General features: G+C 34.6%; 1 protein-coding gene across 1 annotated transcript in view; it reads right to left on the reverse strand.

Moving 5' to 3' along the window:
- LOC150096125 (organic cation transporter protein-like) overlaps positions 1-18,764 on the reverse strand; it is a 127,949-nt gene extending 109,185 nt beyond the window's left edge. The window contains exon 1 of the mRNA XM_090408946.1: positions 18,508-18,764. The gene's annotated coding sequence lies outside the window, so the exon portion shown is untranslated. The remainder of the gene's footprint in view (positions 1-18,507) is intronic.
- Positions 18,765-19,621: the final 857 nt, after the last annotated feature.

A 19,621-nucleotide genomic window follows, 5' to 3' on the forward strand; every position in this document is an offset into this window, starting at 1 on the left:
TAAATACTGCAGTATAGCTTAGTGACCCGCGGGCTTCATTGAAATTTTTAATGCGGCCTGCACTGTCTGAAAGGTTGAAGACCCCTGGTCTAATATCTTTGCAAGAGGATGTTAAATCTTAAATCTATAATTTTTAACCTTCTCTGGCTTAAGGCTTCCTAGCTCTATTATGTATCATTTGTTATCCTGTATTATCATTGAAGACTGATTTCCTGCAACCCAACTACCAAAGAGTGAAGTTGTTTTCTTTGAAGAATTAAATGTTTATTTCAAATGGCTTCCTCTTTTTCCAATTTTACTGACCAAGCTGGGAGAGAGGCTAAAGCATTTAGCACTGTTAACAACGATCTAAAACAGTTTATATTATAAGTGGCATGATAACAACACCAAGTGAGGATTCTGGGACTCCTCCTCCTCCTTTCGATGGTCTCACTACTGTTTCTACTCTCTAGATCCAAATATCTGCGATCGTGTTATAGAAATCATGTTAGAATCAGAGTTCTCATTCTCTCCATTCAAATACCAGCCCAATATCATTTTTCTAATATGTGTGCCAAGGCAGTTCAAAAAAAATGAGTAAAATATAATAAATAATAAAATCTAATAACAGCATATAGCAAGCAGCCTCTAAAAAAAACTTCAACATCATCCTCAGCCTATACTGAAATCTCCAACTACTGCAAAACACTCATTAACAAATTCGAACTCTGAAAATTTAAATGCAGAAAACTCGCTTCTTGTACAAATAACAATCATATTTTCTGGCCCATTGCCAGGGCTGTACTTATGCACAGGCGCACGAGGCTCTGGCTGGGGCCCTTGAGAAATTATAGCCAATTTAAGGGCCCCGAAATGAGTGGGCCGTGGAGCACTCTAGCGACTCGGGAAAGATATAAGTACTTCCCTGCCCAATGCAAAGACCACTGAGCGCAATTTCTGTCCATCTGTGCTCCCACCTCTCCCAAATGCGCTATTACAATAATACTTAACTTTCTGATATCATTCTTCTTTTGCAACTCTTAGATAAATGACCATGAAAAATCATCTCCAACTATACCAGTAACAATGTACTGTAATTCCTGTAGTCTTCTACCAGAAAGACATCACAGAAATCTTGAACAAAAGAACCAGATAGCAAAGACGCATAAGAGAAATGGTATCTAATAGGCGAACTACATGCAGTTTTTCACTCAACAAGAGATCTCGCTACATAATCCACTTCTGGATATCTGGTATGGTAAGGTTTAGAGAAACTTGTCCTGTTACACTTGACATTTCCAAAGCATTTGAGAGGGTTCTCCTTGTTCAGAGGGATTCTCAGTAAATTGTCATCTTATGGTCTGACTTCCACTCATAATAACTGAGTTACCAGTTTTCTCTAATGTCATTCACTGCGTTTAACGGTGAATAGTGTTTTCTTCAGATTTCTCTACTAATGCGAGCTCCACAGACATCTGTTATATTACCCATTCCTCATATACAAAAATGATCATCCCTCAGGTCCCTGAAATCCTATCCATAGTTTTGCCAACGAGAGCACTCTCCATTCCTTCAACAAACTTTGCAATGTGCAACATTCCAAGCTTCAAAATCGTCTAGTGCCTGTGATGTCAAGACCATTCTTAAATGGATGTGAAGATAATCTAGTCATTTTCAATGCTTCCAAGACATTTTTGTCTTTTTTTTTTCTCTCAAAAAACACCTTAGGTCTCCCATTATGACAACGTCCTGTCCAAGGTTCAAGACCTGATATCTCATCTCAGACTGATGCTTACCTCTGGCACTTCTACAGCACCTCCTTGAAAACAGCACCAGCTTGAAAACAATACGTTTGATCTCCCAAGAGCACTGTTTCGATTTTAACATAGGTTTATTGCGTTCACAATATTTCAATGAGGAAGGTTATTCATTTTTTTCTTTCTTTTTCGCACTGCAAGTTTATTTTATTTTATTTTATTCGTTTTCCACTCTTTCTTACTAACATTGTTTTTGAGTCCGTTCTATTAATATGTTCATTCCATTCTCATCTTTATTCATTGTTTATATTACATGTAATTAACATTCTTTAAAAATCTTTTCATTTTTCATTTCAGTCTCTTATAATAAGTAATATTATAAGAGACTGAAAAACAAAATAGATAGAATGCGCAGATCTACCAAAAATGCTTGGTTGGAAGAAAAAGCAAAGATGTGTGAAGAAGTCAATAAAAAGAATGATAGAAAGATTATATAAAATTATAAAAAAATAAACAAAAACCACCTCAAAACAGACCACTAAAAACGAAAGACAAAAATAATATTGAAACTAGAACAATTTAAGATATTTAAAAAAAATTGGAAAGAATATTACCAGATACGTTTTCCGGAGGAATGAAAAAACACTAATAAAGACACGGAAAGAGAAAAAGCACCATTTATGTAACCCTCGTATAACGTATAACCCTCGTATAACGGTACTTATACAACGCGGTCTAAAATTGTAGTAACCCTTGTTGAACGCGGTACTTATACAACACGGATCCGATAAAAACACGGTCTACAAATTGTAGTAACCCTTTATCTTTTCATATGTTTTTCACTGCGCGACTTAAAAATCAAATTTTATCTTCGTTAAATTTGTGTCTGCCTGTATCCCGCATGTAATTATAATTAGCGAATTTATATTAGGGGAAATACCCTTTAGCACGCATGTACCTCAATTGTTTACCGTATAAAACGTTTATTGTTGAAAATTGTCCTCGTTTCTGCCAGGAAAGTGCATTAAAAATCATAAGTGTGTTCATCTGAAGCTGAGCACTTTATTTTCTGGTGAGTTACATACAATATGTAATGCTTGCTTTTTTGTGTAAAAAATTATTTTTATAGTTGATGGCCACAAACTGCAACGATAGGAAAAAGCCAACATTGAAAACAAAATTAATTTCTCTCGAAGAAAAATATTCCAAATCTTGGATCGGTTGAAAAATGGAGAAAAACCAGGCGTTTTTGCAGAGACTTTGAATTTCAATGAATCAACAATTCGAACAATCAAACAAAATGAACATAAAATCCGAGAAAGTGTTTATTGTTGGGTCAACGATAAGTGGAAAGCGCATTGCTCATGTACGCGATATTCTAATAGAAAAATGGAGAAATCCCTAATGATTTCGATAGAAGATTGCACCTCAAAAGAAATTTCCTATGGATGGAAATCTTATTAAACAAAAAAACTCTCAAAGTTCATAAACATTTATAGTGCAGACCATGTGTTCAATGCGGATGAATCCGGGTTATATTGGAAAAAAGTGAAAAAACGCACCTATATTTCGAAAAATGAAAGATCAGCTCCTGGATTCAAAGTTTCCAAAGATAGAATTGCTCTACTGTTTTGTAGTAATGCATCAGGTGATTACATGACAAAACCAATGTTTATTAACCAATCCTCAAATCCTGGTGCTAGGAAAGATTAAAATATGCACTATTTTATTTTGCGTAAAATATTTATGCATTATGTGCAATGAAGTTTAAGTACAGTTTGTAATTTTTATACTATGTATTTGTTTCTTAGTTTATATGTTTTCTTAACTTACATGAATTACCTGAATTAAATAAAAATATTTTTTTTGTTGGATATGTCATTATTGTTTATATAATTAAAAAGAAAAAAAAAACGATTTCGGAACATAACCCTACTTTTTCCATGTGATCTGAGACTCGCATAATGCGATTTATATAACGCGGCATTTCTGCGGAACCTAACATCCGCGTTATACAGGGTTACCTGTATATATAAAAGAAATTTTGAATGCAATAAACTAAATTGTCTAAGTCACCTAGTTTTAATGAACTTCCTGCTGAACTGTGGAAATATGGTGGCACAGCAGACGTCAGTTTTCAGCTTGAATTTTTAGACCAAACTATATCTACTGGTGAATTCCAGAGGATTGGAAGACAGGCATCATAATACCAATTTTCAAAAAGGGAGAGGAACAAAGGTATCAAAATTATAGACCCATAACATTGCTAAGTCACAGCTACAAAATCCTCACATGCATTATACAAAACAGAATCCAGACTTCGATGAATGAGACAATAAGAGAAGATCAATTAAGCTTCAGACCTGGAAGGTCTACTATAGACCATATGTTTACAGTTAATAGCCTAGTTAAAAATGTACTGGGCATACAACTTACTTATGTAACGCAGTTTATTGACTTCAAACAAGCATTTGATTCCATTGACAGGAACAAAATGATAAAACATCTTAAAATCTATGATGTTAGATTCAGAAATAGAAATACAAAAAAATGCATTTATTATGAATCATTATAAAGATACCAAATCAACTTTCAAATTTAATAAAATAAAAACAGATAAATTCAAAGTAGAAAAAGGAGTTATGCAGGGTTGCTCGCGCTCATCAAATTTATTTACTATCTATCTCGAAGAAATATGCAAAATCATAGCAGAAAAACAGGTCTACAAAATAAATGGCATGAATATTAAATAACATTAAACAAGCAGATGATAATATTACTCTTGTAGAATTGAGAGTGTAATTGGGAAATACAGTAAAAATTTCGAATGAAGAGTGCAAAACCTGTGGGATGAAAATCAATCTAAGCAAAACTAAAACAATGAAAATAAGAAGAGATGAGGAAACAGTTTTGATAAACTTGAAAAGGAAAAGCAATTTACATATCTTGGCAGTGTCATTACTCATAACCTCGACAACACAGAAATAGTAAAATGCAGACTTATTAAAAGATGGTCTAATATCAATAAGTTAAACAAAATATGAAAATAAAATAAAATAAAATAACAGCATTTCAAAAAGCTTCAAACTAAACTCTAGTATCATTATTATACCTACGACAACATATGGACCCGAGACATGGAGACTCAATCAGAAAGAAATACAGAAAATGAGAACATTCGAAATGAAATGCTTAAGAAAAATAATAAGACTCACTGGTCAGAACACAAAACAAATGAGTAAGTCAAACGAGAATTAAATCTTAGAGAAGATATCATAGACATAATTCTTAAACAGCAATTAAGATGGATTGGACACGTCCAGAGAATGTCCTCTGGGAGATTACCAAATATAGCCTTAAATAGAATCATGGAGGAAGACGATCAAAAAGAAATTGGCTACGGTCATTGAAGGAAAAGTCGCAATTATCGAGCTTCAGAGAGAACTAAAAGAAATGGCCAGAGATAGAAATCTTTGCCAAATGGCAAAGATTTCTTATTCATAGGGGACTCAACCCGTCATCTAACGGATAAGAAAAAAGTGGGCGGTTTGATAATTTTCTTGAGAGAACAAAATATTACAATAGAGAAAAATACCACAGGTAGCAGAATTTTCCTATCTAGTAATAGCAATTAACAGTGAATATGCGCTCTTTTACTTCTATCACTTATATTTCCCCACGGCAGCGAGATTTTAGTGAGTCTGTTTAGATATTTAGATGAGCCCTACTTCCGACCTACATATAACAGATGAGTTTTAGATCCGTCCTATGTGCAACAGTAAACATAAGGGTTCAAACGTTCGAAGTTCTGGAGTAGGATCACTCTGAAACGATATGTTTTTCGCGAGAAAGTGGATTGGCATTTTTACTTCGTCACAACATCAGAGATATTGAGATTATGCACTATGGTACATACATGTTACACTTTTTATATTAAAAATTGATTCAGTTAAACTAATAATATTTCGATTAATATATTTAAAATAAATTCTGAGAGTTTCTGATTTGAAATCCTCAAAGTTTTTAGGGAATTGTTTGAACTTCATGGCATAATATAAATTTTATGATCTATCTGTCTTTGTCAAAAGACTGTCACAATCTCAACCTTTCATTATTCCCAAACAGCATGACATCATTCAACGATGATGTCTATAATAGGATACCTTTGTCCACATGCACAATACGTACTGTACATGGTTGAAGAAGACAAGAATTTTGTTATATTATTAACAAATTCAATAAATAGTTATTGATTATAAGTATTAATCACTGTGTGTGTGTAAAATTGTGTCCGTATTTTAAAATGTATTATTTTACTAATGTTATTAACTTTACGCTGTACTGAAAAGGGAACTACAAAATGCAAAAAATCATACGAGAACGCTCTTTGGCATTTATACATTTACACTAAAAACCTCCGTGAGGTAATTAATATGCCTTCTAAACCATGTAAATATTTGTCTATAGGAGTCGTACTGAACTGATGTAATGAAAACTGCCAGAAGCTCCGCTAATGACAAGGAACAACTTTTCTTTCGAGTAGTTCAGGATAAGTTATTGACGAAAATAAATGTTCCTTTTTAATTTTCCCCCATTTTATTCTCTAAATTCTACACTAAAAATAAGTTCTTACATACTACTAAGTTGGATTATCCCAAACATAGTTGGAGAACACGGGAAAATTAGAAAAACGTCTAAACATTATGCTAACCAGTGCTATTAGGCATTTTAAAATAAACGTACCTGAATTAAAAAGAAATGCACCAATTCCTAAAAATACCAGATCGCCTAAATGTAAACCTAGCGTTTGGTCAGCATAACATAAATCAATAATTTTGTAAGTGTCCGAAAGGAGATGAGTCTTCTATATATAACCTTGACTCCAGCTTTTACTGGCAATCGCTTTCCTTATCCCATGTATAGCAGAAGAACCATCGGTATGATAAAGGTTGTTAACAGCTTCATGACATCGGTCATCGCTACGTAATCTCTTAGAGGGGAAAGAAAATCTGAAGACTGAGTTTCTTTCCTGTTTAATAACAGATATATGATAGAGTAGTGATTTATGTAATACATAAAAAAAGAAGAGGAACTGAGTGATTACATACTTAAATGAAAGTATTGTTCATTTAAGTATTAATCATTCAGCGTCCTCTGCTTTTTCAATGTTTTTATAATAATATAATCATAATCCATAAATAAATAAATTACTGTACTCAACTAAAGTTCAGTGGTGCAAGTTTCAATGTAATTTCGAATTTATTTATAAATCTGATCCAATTTCAAATGCAAATTTCATAATTTTTATGAATTTATACCAGTAAAACTTATATCTTTCATTTTTATAGAAATTATTATTTCTATAAAAATGATTTTTTTTTAAAACCCCCTTCCTAACCTAAATTACTTACGACCATCTCCGTTGTAATATTTCTATATTTCTCACTTAATTCTTTTCATTGCGGTTTCTGCGCCATGGCCAATAGCGATATGGGCATCGGGAAGTAGCGCACTCAAGATTGAGTTGAGTAGACGATTTGAAAATACACACTACGCATCGCATACGACCTATGACTGAGCATCTGCAATGATCGCTAATTCATAAGTAGTATAGAAACAAACGACGCAACACAAGATAAATTTAAGAAGGAAAAAAAAAAGAATTTTAATCAAGGAAAAGATTTTGGGGAAATTTTCCAGTGATTTTTCCTTTTTCTTTGGGAGCAGGACCCCCTGTCTCCCCTATGGGTGCGCCACTGGCATTGGGTAATATCTGAAATATTTCTTCAGTGTGAACGTAATTTTTAATCAAATTGCCATATGCATATCATAATACCCGTATACGATGCTTATATGTTATGGGTCAAGTCGCTTTGGTTTTTGACTGTTTCACTTTTTCTATCATTGTCAAATACGCTGATTTCGTAAAAATTTGGGTGACCTGGGCAAAGTTCCCTTCACGTCTCCCTACAAAAAAAAAAAAAAAAAAAAAAATCTGAAGAATCTCTCCTCTATCGCTTCTAATACTGTCAAAAAGATATCACTATTATCACTTTGCCCGATAGATGTTAGCAGTAGCCATACTGACCCGTCAATGTGATAAATTATGATAAACAACGTGAAATTTATTACAGTGTCCGATTTTGTTTGTTATTAATCATAATGACATTTAGTCATTTAGTCCATAACATATACACATATATTTCATTCCAATGACTGATTTTTTTTACTTCCTTTTTTTACTTTTTTTTTTTACTAACGTTTTACTTCCTTTGAGGAACGAAAGGAGTTAGAGGATAATTATAATAAAAATACGAAACTGAGTGGATGTCAAATTTATCAGTGATGAGGGTGACGTGATCCTAAGCTGCATGCGAAAAATAATAATAAGATATTATTTCTTGACTTTCATCCGGTCTGCGTGTTCTACATTTTATTAACATATTATTATTATCGGATCCATGATATGGCACGAAATTTTAATAATTATCTATACAAAATATATGGCATGATATAAAATGCCATCGTTGTACCTATTTTTTTTTTAATCTATTAAAATTAATACTGTAAGAAAGTTCATAAAAAAAACTGAGAATAACTTTAAAGGAATTTTTTTTTATTGGCATTACGTAAAGTATACATTTCAACTTATATAAAGTACGCGAAGAAGTCATCCTGGTAACTGCTGTATTTATCCCACCGTGATAATAAGTTCATTAGTCAATTGAAATAAAAAACAAAAGATAGCAGTGTTTATTTAACCAAACTTTACGTTCATAGAGTGGGGAGAGTTTTGACTTATAATATTTGATGAGTTTTTAATTTTATTTGGATTTTTTTGAGGAAAGTTTTTTTTTTTTTTTTTTTAATCACAGGGGCATATCTATTCGTGTCATGTTAGTATTTCAAAGATCAAGAGAAAGAAAAGAAATTATCAGCCATATACCTTATCCGAGTGAAATTACTGAGAGTAAGATTTGGACTACAAGGCGGGTGCTGTAAAACCAAATATGAAAACTGGCAATTTTTTGTGCAACTCCTAAATGTCTTCTTAACCGAACACGAGTTTCTCGGCACTCTATCATGATTATTCTGTTACCGAATTAGAAAACTTATTAATTCAAACAGCACCGCAAATACATCAGCTAATCCTAGCATTCGAAATCCCTTCTTTATCAGTGTGTAGAATATTCGCATCTTAATAATAGCTTTAATCCAACGAAGAAAGAATTCCACTAAAGTCTGAAATATCCTGGATAATTTAAAGTCAATCATGTAATGCTTCTGGATCCTTCAGTAATTAGGGTGATGAACAAGTATCCATTTGAAGATGGATAGTTAATAAAAAAGACAAATTTTGTCATCACGTTATTCCAACTGATGATAGATTTAGTACCATGGACAGATGCATTATCACTTTGAAATTATCATCACCTTCATGGTAACAGAAATTCTGTACTGTAGCGTGTTTAAAACTGAAAATATTGATACATTGTAGCAGTTGGTAGTCTTTCTAAAGCGTTGATAAACGGAAGATTGGAAGAAAATATCAATCTCCTCATTACTAACGTATGCTCTATAACCTGGTGAGATTTGCAAATGAAAGTGATCGCATATTGTAGAGCAGTTATCGAGAAGGTACATTGAACACATGACTGCCATACTGAAACGATTACAAGTTTTACTAATTTTGTGTGCCAAAATTTGTGAATTTTTGTCTTAAGAAGATGTATATACGGAACTGCAGGGTAGGTGATTATAACACGCTTCGGAAGCAACTTACAGCTGTCCCACTTCATGTGAAATTGCAGGGGAAAGATGTTAGCAGTGCACGGGAAATAGTCAATGGGTTCTAGGGAAAGCGATATCGAATGTATTTCCATGGTCAGGAAGATATATAAGGTCGATGATGGATGGATGTGTAGTAGCATTAGGGGTGATCTACAAAAATAAAGAAAATGGTATAAACAATTTATAAGGAGAAAGGTGATCAACAAGCTCACGAGCAGTACAAAGTTCAGGTTAGAAAAGTTAAGAAAGGCTAAATCAGATTATGACAAGACCTTAGCCAGGCAGGTCAAAAGAAATTCCAAAGCATTCTTTCGCTAAGTAGTAAGTACAAGAAAGAATGATTTTGGAAGGATAACTTTAGTTGGTACACTTTTCAAAGTCTATCACCAAAAAAAAAATCACCAAAGTAACAATAACTGACAGAAGAATGGAGGTTCAGGAATCAGAGGTACTTATTACAGAATTTAAATGCAAATACTGCTTTTGGTTTCAATGGGATATCAGATCGGGTATTATGTGACAAAGGAATTGTCTACACCTCTTACTTAGCTGTTTAACTTAAGTCTGAACTCTGGTAAGGTTCCCTAGGAAGAGGAAGGAGGATAAAATAGTTCATTTGCATAAAGGAGGCTCTAAGACTACGGTAGTAAAATAAAGACCAATCACCATCTCTGGAGCGGTGGTGGAGGTAAAAGTATTGGAAAAGTTGGTCAAAGATAGATTTAGGAATGACGGATAAGAATATGATACGCTATGGGAGGCAACATTGTTTTGTTAAAGGTCGGTCTTGCCTTAGTAATTTATGAACTTTTTATAATAGAGTGACAGCTGAGTTGGACAAGGGGATTGGCTACATAGTGATACTGTTAGACTTTGATAAGGCGTTTGAGAGGATATCCCCAAGGAATACTGTTACGCAAATTGGAACTAATGGGATGGATATTAAATTGATGATGTGGATAATTTCGCAAAATTGAGAAAGAATATGATATTTTTGTTAAGGTTCGATAGAGTTGTGAACGTGTACTTCACAGCTTTTTTTTTTTTTTATACAGTCTTTCCATAAGCAAACAGCTTTTGTATTGTTCCACTGAATTATGTATTTTTTAGATAAGGCATGGCTTGCTAAATAAACAGTTAAGTGATTTCTATCATTAATTAGCATTATAATAATCCAATACTAGAAAATTACAATTAGTCAAATGACCATACAACCAGGTGCTTCAAAATTATATTTCTGAGTGCATAACACATGGAACTGTTGTGAATAACAGTATAGCAGCAGGCAATTAATGAGGATATCTCGAGTGCCTAGCTAAAAAGCAAGCGGCTACGACTTAATGTGTGATGAATCTCAGCTGTTGTAATTCATGTGAAGTGGGCAACAAGGATATGACATCAGACTGATCATGATTGGTTGCAAGAATGCAATGCATGTAGGTAAGCCTCGCCGTTTGGTCCTTAACCTATTGGATTAAAGGCGCCTAAGAAATGCTAGAAAAACTTGCCCCAGGCTATCACTCCACTATTCAATGATGAGGCCTACCTGAACAACCTTGCTACAATGCCCACATGGTAAGATACGAGAATTGCCACTTCCAGCAAATTAGAAACCTCTAGAGAATTTATCATATCGAGAGAGAGAGAGAGAGAGAGTACTTAACTTTATTTTGCTATTTCACACAGTTGTTCCCCACTCATGCAATTCATGTACTAATACTAATTTAGTACATGAATTTTTAACACTAATTTACTATAACTTTACAATTTTCGTGAGTAGAATTTTCATGAAATAAATAAATAAATAAAAGAGTTTCATCTATTCGCACGACTGAACTGTGTGCCTTGGCAGAACCTTCAACAAGAAGCTAACTTTCTTTAATACGAAGAGAAAGAGATGTTTTTTTTTTCAGCTTCGAAAAGACAGAAATCAGTTATAACCAAATGTGGCCTGTCTGGTCATGAGTCATGATAGTGAAATTGAGATGAATCTCCGCAGTCACTCTTGTGATTGTAAGAGACCACGCATTATGTTTTCCCCCCCCCTCTCTTCTTCTCCTGGAAGTGATTAAGTAGACCCCAAACGGGCGATATTTCTATTCTTCTATTCATGCCACCAGTCACTGTCTGGAAAAAAAGAGTTAATAAAATAAAAATAACATCAACCATCTACGAGAGACCGTTCATTAACCGTCAAAACCGAAGAGATAGTGGACAAAGCGCAATGATTTAGTAGGGTAAGACAGAGTATTGCTTCTTTCCACTGAATTAATCACACGTTCTCAATCCAAAGCTAAAAAGGTATTATATAGTATTTCATCAGAACAATGGGCTCTTTCACAAGACACTGATGGCAATGGCTGCTGTGAATAACCGTCGCTTTGGAATTATGAAACCTTCACCCTGTTTATCATCATATTTCATCAGGTTATTTTCAAAACCTAAGAAAAACAATTAAGTGACATACATTATGCTTCAAATGATAACATTATCTCTTGCAGAGGATTCTCTTTTTTTGATATTAAACAAAAAAGAGTATTTTTTTGTTTAACATCGATATTGGAAAAGGGTCCCTGCATTTCCCTATTGAAGGATCTGTCCCATGAATTCCTCAAACATATCCTATGCATAACAAATAAAAGTCAATATATAAAATAAATAAATCCTCTAAAGAAAAATTCATTTCCGAAAGGACTAGGCAGAGCTCTCTTAGTCTGAAGTAATTTTTGGAAATCAATGGGCAGCTGGTCTACACAATTAATTGTTGCCAACAGTTGAGCTCATGGCCACTGATAATTTTGAGCATCAAGGGAAAAGAGAGAGTGACAGACAACTGGTGCCATCTCATAATCCTAAATTCTAGTTAATATATTATTTCTGTCTGAAAAGTGTGAGTTTCATAATCGATTTTTCTGAGTTGTGGTAATAATAACCAGCCTCTGGAGGGGGAAGAACCCTACTCGTCTGTGCCACAATTCGACTAAATTGGGAACTAGGTGAAAATAATAGTGAAGATAATTAAGGTTTAAATTTATTTTTGTAGAATAGAAGCAAGTGTGGCTTGGCTCTGTGGAAGTGACGTTCACATACATAGCACTAGGCTGTCTGAAGAAAACCATTCTGCATTCAATGGAAAATGTATTTACAGACTACAAGACCTTCTAGCCCTTTCTTAGATTGGTTCCTGAATTAATCGATTTCTGGCACTGCGCTTTTTTTTTCTTTAGCAAAATTTCGTCCCTTAAACTCAACAAAATCAACTGCAAAACCCACACTATTTCAGACAATAATATGGTGTGTTATGAACTGTGAGATGAAGACACTTGTCACCTCTCTTCATCTGATGGGCTGACTGTCTCTGATTGGCTACTGGTGGAGATTTAACTGTCATCCTTAAAAATCTCCAAAAGTTAGATAGGGATAAATTGGTCTCGCCTACTCCATACAGGGAATAAAAGGTATTAGCAGTTTTTTTGGGGAGAGAGGATGAGTCTTGAATAATAGACTGAATATCAGAAATTTTTCTTTTGTGATAGAGCGTTTTTAACACAAATGAATTATATTGATCATATTAAAGTAAATCAAATGAAAATACTGTTATAGATCTCATACAAATGACAGCCTTTAGAATTTTAGGATTGCTAACAATCCTAAAGAAGAGCAAACACTGTTTGTCCTATCAATTCATTTGAAATATTGTGATGGCCCAAGGGCAAAGACCTGTCATGTAACTTGTCACTGACATTTTCTTTGACTATATTGCAACTTTGCAAAAGATTCTCTTCTTGATTTGAATTACATGTAATAATAAATGAAATAGATTCTTTTGATATGATACTACATGGAATTCTAATCAGTAAACTGCAGCACATGGGGATGGATATAGGGTTGGTTAGGTGAATAAGAGGGTAGTTGATGGAGATATATCAGAAGGCGTTTATTAAGGAGTAGAGTTCAGAAGGCCTGTGAAAAGTGCATTTGCAGTGCTCTGTTCTTGGGTCACTACTGCTTAGTTTGCACATTGATGATATAGGAAAGGATCTGAGAGGAAGAGTTCAGTTGTTTGCCAATGATGCAACGTTGGGTAGAGCATTAGTTAATACAGATGATTTTAAAATTTTAAGGATGATTTGGATAGGCTGAGCAAAAGAGAACATGATAGTGTATGGTTAAGCATTTAGGGGTGAAAAGATTACCAACTGAATACTATATTGATGGAACTGTACTCCAGTAAATTGACGAAGCCAGTGATTTGGGAGTGTTAGTGGATATGGGGTTAAAGTTTAGGGGGAACATAGCAAAATAGCTAAAGCAGCTCATCGGATTACTTGGTTACTGAAGAATACTTTGATGAGTAGAGACAAGCAGGCTAGTGTTCATCTTGATTACTGCTTGCAGATATGGTCAAAAGGATCTCTTGGCAATGAGGGAGAGGATCCAGAGGCGAATAACCAAGATGGCAGCAGGTCTATGAAATGAATCTTACAAGAACAGGTTTAAGACTTGTAGGTTACAGAAACTAGTTAACAGGAGGAAATGGGTTATTACTGAGGCATACAAATTACTGAAGAGTTTTTACAAGATTAATTCACAGGAAATTTTTCAGGACAGGTCTGGTGGTGGGTGAATTAGGGACCATCCTTGAAAACCAAGTAAAAGTGTAGTTAGCAAGGGTGTTAGAATTAGATTCTTTGTTTGGTGAGTGGTGAACGAGTGAAATAGGTTGCCAGAGTCTGCTGTGGATGCCATGACTGTGAATACGTTCAAAGCAAAGTATGAGAGGTACTGCACAAATATTGGACAGTGTTTGACATGAGGTTTAGTGCCACTCTCGAAGAGTTTAAGGACTCCATGGAGTAGCCCATGATAATATTTTTTATGGTCGACACCAGGAAAAATTTACGAAAGCATGAATGAAAAAAATTCCTTTAACAGCTTTTTTTCCCCCATTCCATAAAGACATTTGACGGCATGCTTCCCTTCTTAAGTTTAATGGAAATTGGTAGACAGCCGGTTTACCATTTGTGAGGTAAACTTCTTTCTCGTAGCATGCTGTGAGATAAGTAAGAGTTCCTAAAACTCAGATAATCATTTCGGCACAGCAGTCTAGATGCCGTCTGATCGAGACCTTACAAAGAGCAAAAATCTTTATTCCTACTAGTCAGCTTCTTCTGCACAAAGCAGTTATTCTTTATATTTACTTTTTGTCTCCTGAACTTTAACTCCCTTTCCACTACCACACCTATAATGCCCGCTCTACACACTGCTTATCCATTTGTTATTCTGGAAATGAAGTGTCGGACTCTTATTGCTCTTTAAACAAACAGCAAACAATTGTCTGTCCTTTCAAATCATTTGCAATATTGCGATGATCCAAGGACAAAGACATGTATCCTCTAACTTTCCCCCATCATTTTCTTTGACTATATTCTTTTTGATATGAAACAATCAGCTCTTATTCACCAGCTTATTACTCACCCCAGTTTTTCCTAATATTTCAAAGTCCAGTAATGTCACCTTGCATCAGTTATCACTTTATTATAAAATGTAAACAGATTACTAAACAGGATTGCTCCTTACAAAATCTATGAATTCCTCTATAAAGTTTCTTGAGTTCATTTTTATGGTGGCAATGCTTTGAATCGTTTCAACTAGAAGTCTGAAAAAAAAATTAATAAAATACAAAAATAAGTATCGTGTTTGGTCTTTCAAGTAGAATTTCCAAATTATTTTATTTTTAGCTACCTACTGTGTTAACATCACAGTAGGTTTACCTATCGCGGGTGGAATTGTCATATATTAAAAAAAAACATAGGGTGTTTCTTGGTTAGTAAGCCTGATAATTTTTAATTACTAAGCTCAAAAATGTATCCTGTTTGATTTCTAGGGTAGAATTTCCAAATTACTGAAACCTTACATACCACACTCTACTAACATCCTAGTAGGTGAGTGGGATGGTAGCCTAATTAATTAAGCGACCTGTTGTCTTTTTAATTTTTTTAAAATTTAATATTAATATAAGCATAATTAATTGATGATTAATTAGTTATTATGTGAGACCTCCAAGGACTCATCGAGAGAGGGCACCTACTCTACAGCCCTCCACTACTCATCATTGCACAACTACGAGTCACAACTACCATCTCATCTGTACCATCTACCGCCCACCACTACTAGTATTTTCCCAGACAATCACAAATATCCATGCCGGGATTCGAACCCACAGTCTTTTGGGTAGAGTTGGATAGCTAACCACTCGGCCAACCAGGACAGCATAAAAATCGTAAATAATTTCTTCATATCTTCATAATCAAAGCCTGTGTAGCTCAGTGGAAGTGGTGCTTGCATCCTCTGTGCTTGGTCACTCGATGTTTGACTTAAGTTCAAGTCTAGTCGCTGACTGGAGGAACTTTTATAAGCCTTTCTTCGACCAGCTCCCGAGTTAGTCGATCTCTGGCATGGGCAAGCGGGTTTTTCCTCCAGGAAAATCGACCGTAGTACTCACATTATTTCAGAGAGTAACATATCTTGTTAAGGTTAGGTACCAAGAGATGGCACCACTTGTTTGCCAGCCTCTTCATCGGTGTCCGCTATAATTAGTAATAGACATGGACAAACTATCCCTGATTGGTTACCAGTGGAGATTGAACAGCCGACTCAGTCTCCAAAAGATAGATAGGGTATAAAGACCTTGCCTACTCCCTATAAGGGAATAAATCCCTGTGTGGTGGCAGGGATAAGAATAGACCCACTGTAGCCCATGCATGTCGTACGCGATAAAATGGGTACCCAAGGAGGGTAATGGATGGCAATGCTGTAGCCAATGAAGTTTTAACTGAGACTCGGCTATTGCTGTTACTCTCCTGCCAAGATCAAAGGTTATAGCTCAATAATACCCCATTCATACAGTTTCTTCTACAGATAACCTGGAATATGAAAAGCATTCTTGCTTCACCCATGCCATTAAAAAAAATAAATAATAAATAAATAATAATAAGGGAATAAATGGCAATATTATATTATTTTATCTTTTATAATCTTCATAATAATTTTAAAAATAAATAAATTGTTTTTATTATGAGATTAGCAGAGCTATGTTTCTAAAATTGATAAATCATCTTATTTAAATATTTCATCATAATCTCGAAACCAAGTTTTTCATGAGAAATAAAAACTGAAACTTGAGTATTTCAGTAAAACAGTCATCTTAGTTTGGTTGTTTATGCGAAAGCAATTCACGCTAGGAGTTATCTGTCTGTTAAGGGCTGGTTGAAAAAGTGTTTCACTATTAGACATATGAAGAGCCAAAGGCTTCAATTCGGCGACATATAACTTGTTTAAGTGAAGGGATATATATCCCATATCGTTTCTTAGCCGAATAAGAAACTCAAAGAGTTTCATGCCGAATATAGTAGAAACTATATAAAGTTAGCGATTCCAAGCGTAAGCAAATACCTGGATACGCAGCAACTGACCCTAAAGGTAGTGCAAGCTGAGGCAACTCATGTCTAAGGTGGAGCAAGCTCCGATCACTATTCTTGATATTTACCCATAATGTGAACTTAGCTCCTAGGAGCTGTATTACTGTTCAACATTATGAGAGAAGGTCACTACCCAGACCGGTTTCAACCTTTATTGAGGTCTCATCAGTGAGTAGGTAGACCTAGCTTGCACTACCTTAAGGGTCAGTTGCTGCAGTATCCAGGTATTTGCTTACGCTTGGAATCGCCGAACTTTATATAGTTTCTACTATATTCGGCATGAAACTCTTTGAGTTTCTTATTCGGCTAAGAAACGATATGGGATATATATCCCTTACTTAAACGTGTTTCACTATTTTACTTAGACTTGCTATTTACACAACAGAATGAATGCATTTTCATACACGAAGGATTATATCCATACCCAAAAGTTTCGGGCTTTTTGCGTTAGCGTGTTGTTGATGACGGGTTTTGCGTAGCGTTATAGTAAAAATCATTGCGAATTCCAACATGTTTTTTTTCAGGAAAGTATCCCAATCGAATTTGTGCATTGCTGTCTGCTATCCGCTCGTATATTTACATTTAAATGACAATCAAAAACTAAGTTCAGCGCAATTTTTCTAAAAATACTTTCACCAGGGTTTTTATGAAGAGATCACAAAATAATGTTTCATCGAAAATTCTCATCATTGTGGAGATTTGGCAAAGTTGTATTGCGACACACACACACACACACAAAATTTAAACGCATGCATTTGTTCATAAAGAAAACCATTTGGATGGACTTGAGAGAGAAATGCGAAAGGAAATTTGAGTGAGATGGGGTACATTTATTTTTAACCCATAGGAAAGCACGCTGTAAAAAACTGAAAGGCAGCCACAACAAAAAAGCATCGTTTCCCTCTCACTCACTAGGCATAGCGCCAGTCAGTTCTGTAGGATAAAATCATGCTTCTTTCGATAGCATCTTCTTTTCTTGGAGGAACACTAGACCTTCGGAGAAGAGTTTTTTTTTTTTTTTTTTTCCAATGGCCTAAATCAGGCTACCGCTTTATGACGAAATCGCAGTCGAGAAAAAAAAAAATAGTACCTTGTAAGAATATAGCTTATTAATAAATAATGTTTATGTTCATTATATGGGAAAAAACGCAACTGTTTTATGTACTGCAGCAATATTTTCATTGAAATTATATCGGTCAAGCTATTAATAGTGGGTAAATCAATGTTTTAACAACTTAGTAGCTCGTCTGCTTATCCGAAATCGTCTCGAATAAGTAATATTACTGCATGATAATTAATTAGAAGTTATAAGCGTATTAAATGTTAATTATCTGATTACTTATGATCTTTTAAACGAAATATCAATTACGATGATACTAATAAGACACGAATGATACTGGCTCAAGATCTGAAACTAACGAACTAAGATTTTTAATCGGTCATATTTCATTATACAACAGTAGTAATTAGATTTATAGATTTGGAAATATTAACGATACCTCAAGCCACGAAACTCAGCGATTCGCATAATTCTGGAAGACTTGGCATTTGATACATAAGATTTTAAGTAAGGCGGTCTGGTAGTTTTGGAAGGCCTATATTTATTCTTGAGGTGATGGCAGATATATCACTAAGTACGGATTTCAGCAGTAAACAAAAATCGCACTCAGTTAAATTACGTATAAAGCCTTGCGGGGATTGTTGGCATAAATGGTGCGTATTCTTAGGGCTAGCAAAAGCATTTGCTGCCCCGGATACAGCCAAAATGGGTTATATTTTACTATCTAAGATGCTTACTAAACACGGTTAAGGCCAATCCAACCGAAACAGATGCCTTAACAGTGAATTATACGCTCGATAGATGGGACATAAAAATAAACATTGTTTTCAGTACTTTAGATATTCTTGAACCCGGTGCTAATAAGAAATGATGCGCCTCCTTTTAGCTGAAAAATGCTTCTTAGTTTTTAATTTTTATTTAAAATTCGTTCCTCCAAGAAATAATACATTAATAAAAAAATGTAACGGAAATACTTTTTTGTTTTATATATATATATATAATATTAATATTATGTTACCCTATTACATTATGTTACATTAAGCACGAATTTGTGAAAGGAAGATGGCGTTTTAGCAATCTCTTACTTATTATAATAAAGTGACAAATGCATTGGATAAAGGTAATTGCATACACAGTGGTATATTTAGATTTTGCAAAGGTATTTGATAAATTGCCACATGGCAAGCTAATAATTAAATTGGAACTGAACAGTAGATTAATTCGCTGGATTGGAAATTGGCTGTCCGATAGGTATCAGTGAGTTGTCTATGGAGGAGCGATATCCCACAAGAGGAAAATTAGTAGTGGTATACCCTAAGATTATGTTTTGGGTCCATTGCTGTTTAATTTGTATGTAAATGATATTGGAAGAGGCTGAACGGTAATATGCAATTGTTTGCAGATGATGCAAAGTTGAGGAGAACTGTCAGGATTAGAACGGATGCTGTCGCTTTGCAAGAGGACTTGAATATACTGGCTGAATGAGTAAATGAGTGGGAATATCAGTTGAATATTGCAAAGTGTAAGGTTTTGATATTTGTGAAATAGAGATG

The sequence above is a fragment of the Typopeltis vanoorti genome, chromosome 19, assembly GCF_054136105.1.
Source record: "Typopeltis vanoorti isolate ZY-2024b chromosome 19, IOZ_Tvanoo_1.0, whole genome shotgun sequence".
In the NCBI taxonomy this organism is placed as follows: Eukaryota; Metazoa; Arthropoda; class Arachnida; order Uropygi; family Thelyphonidae; genus Typopeltis; species Typopeltis vanoorti.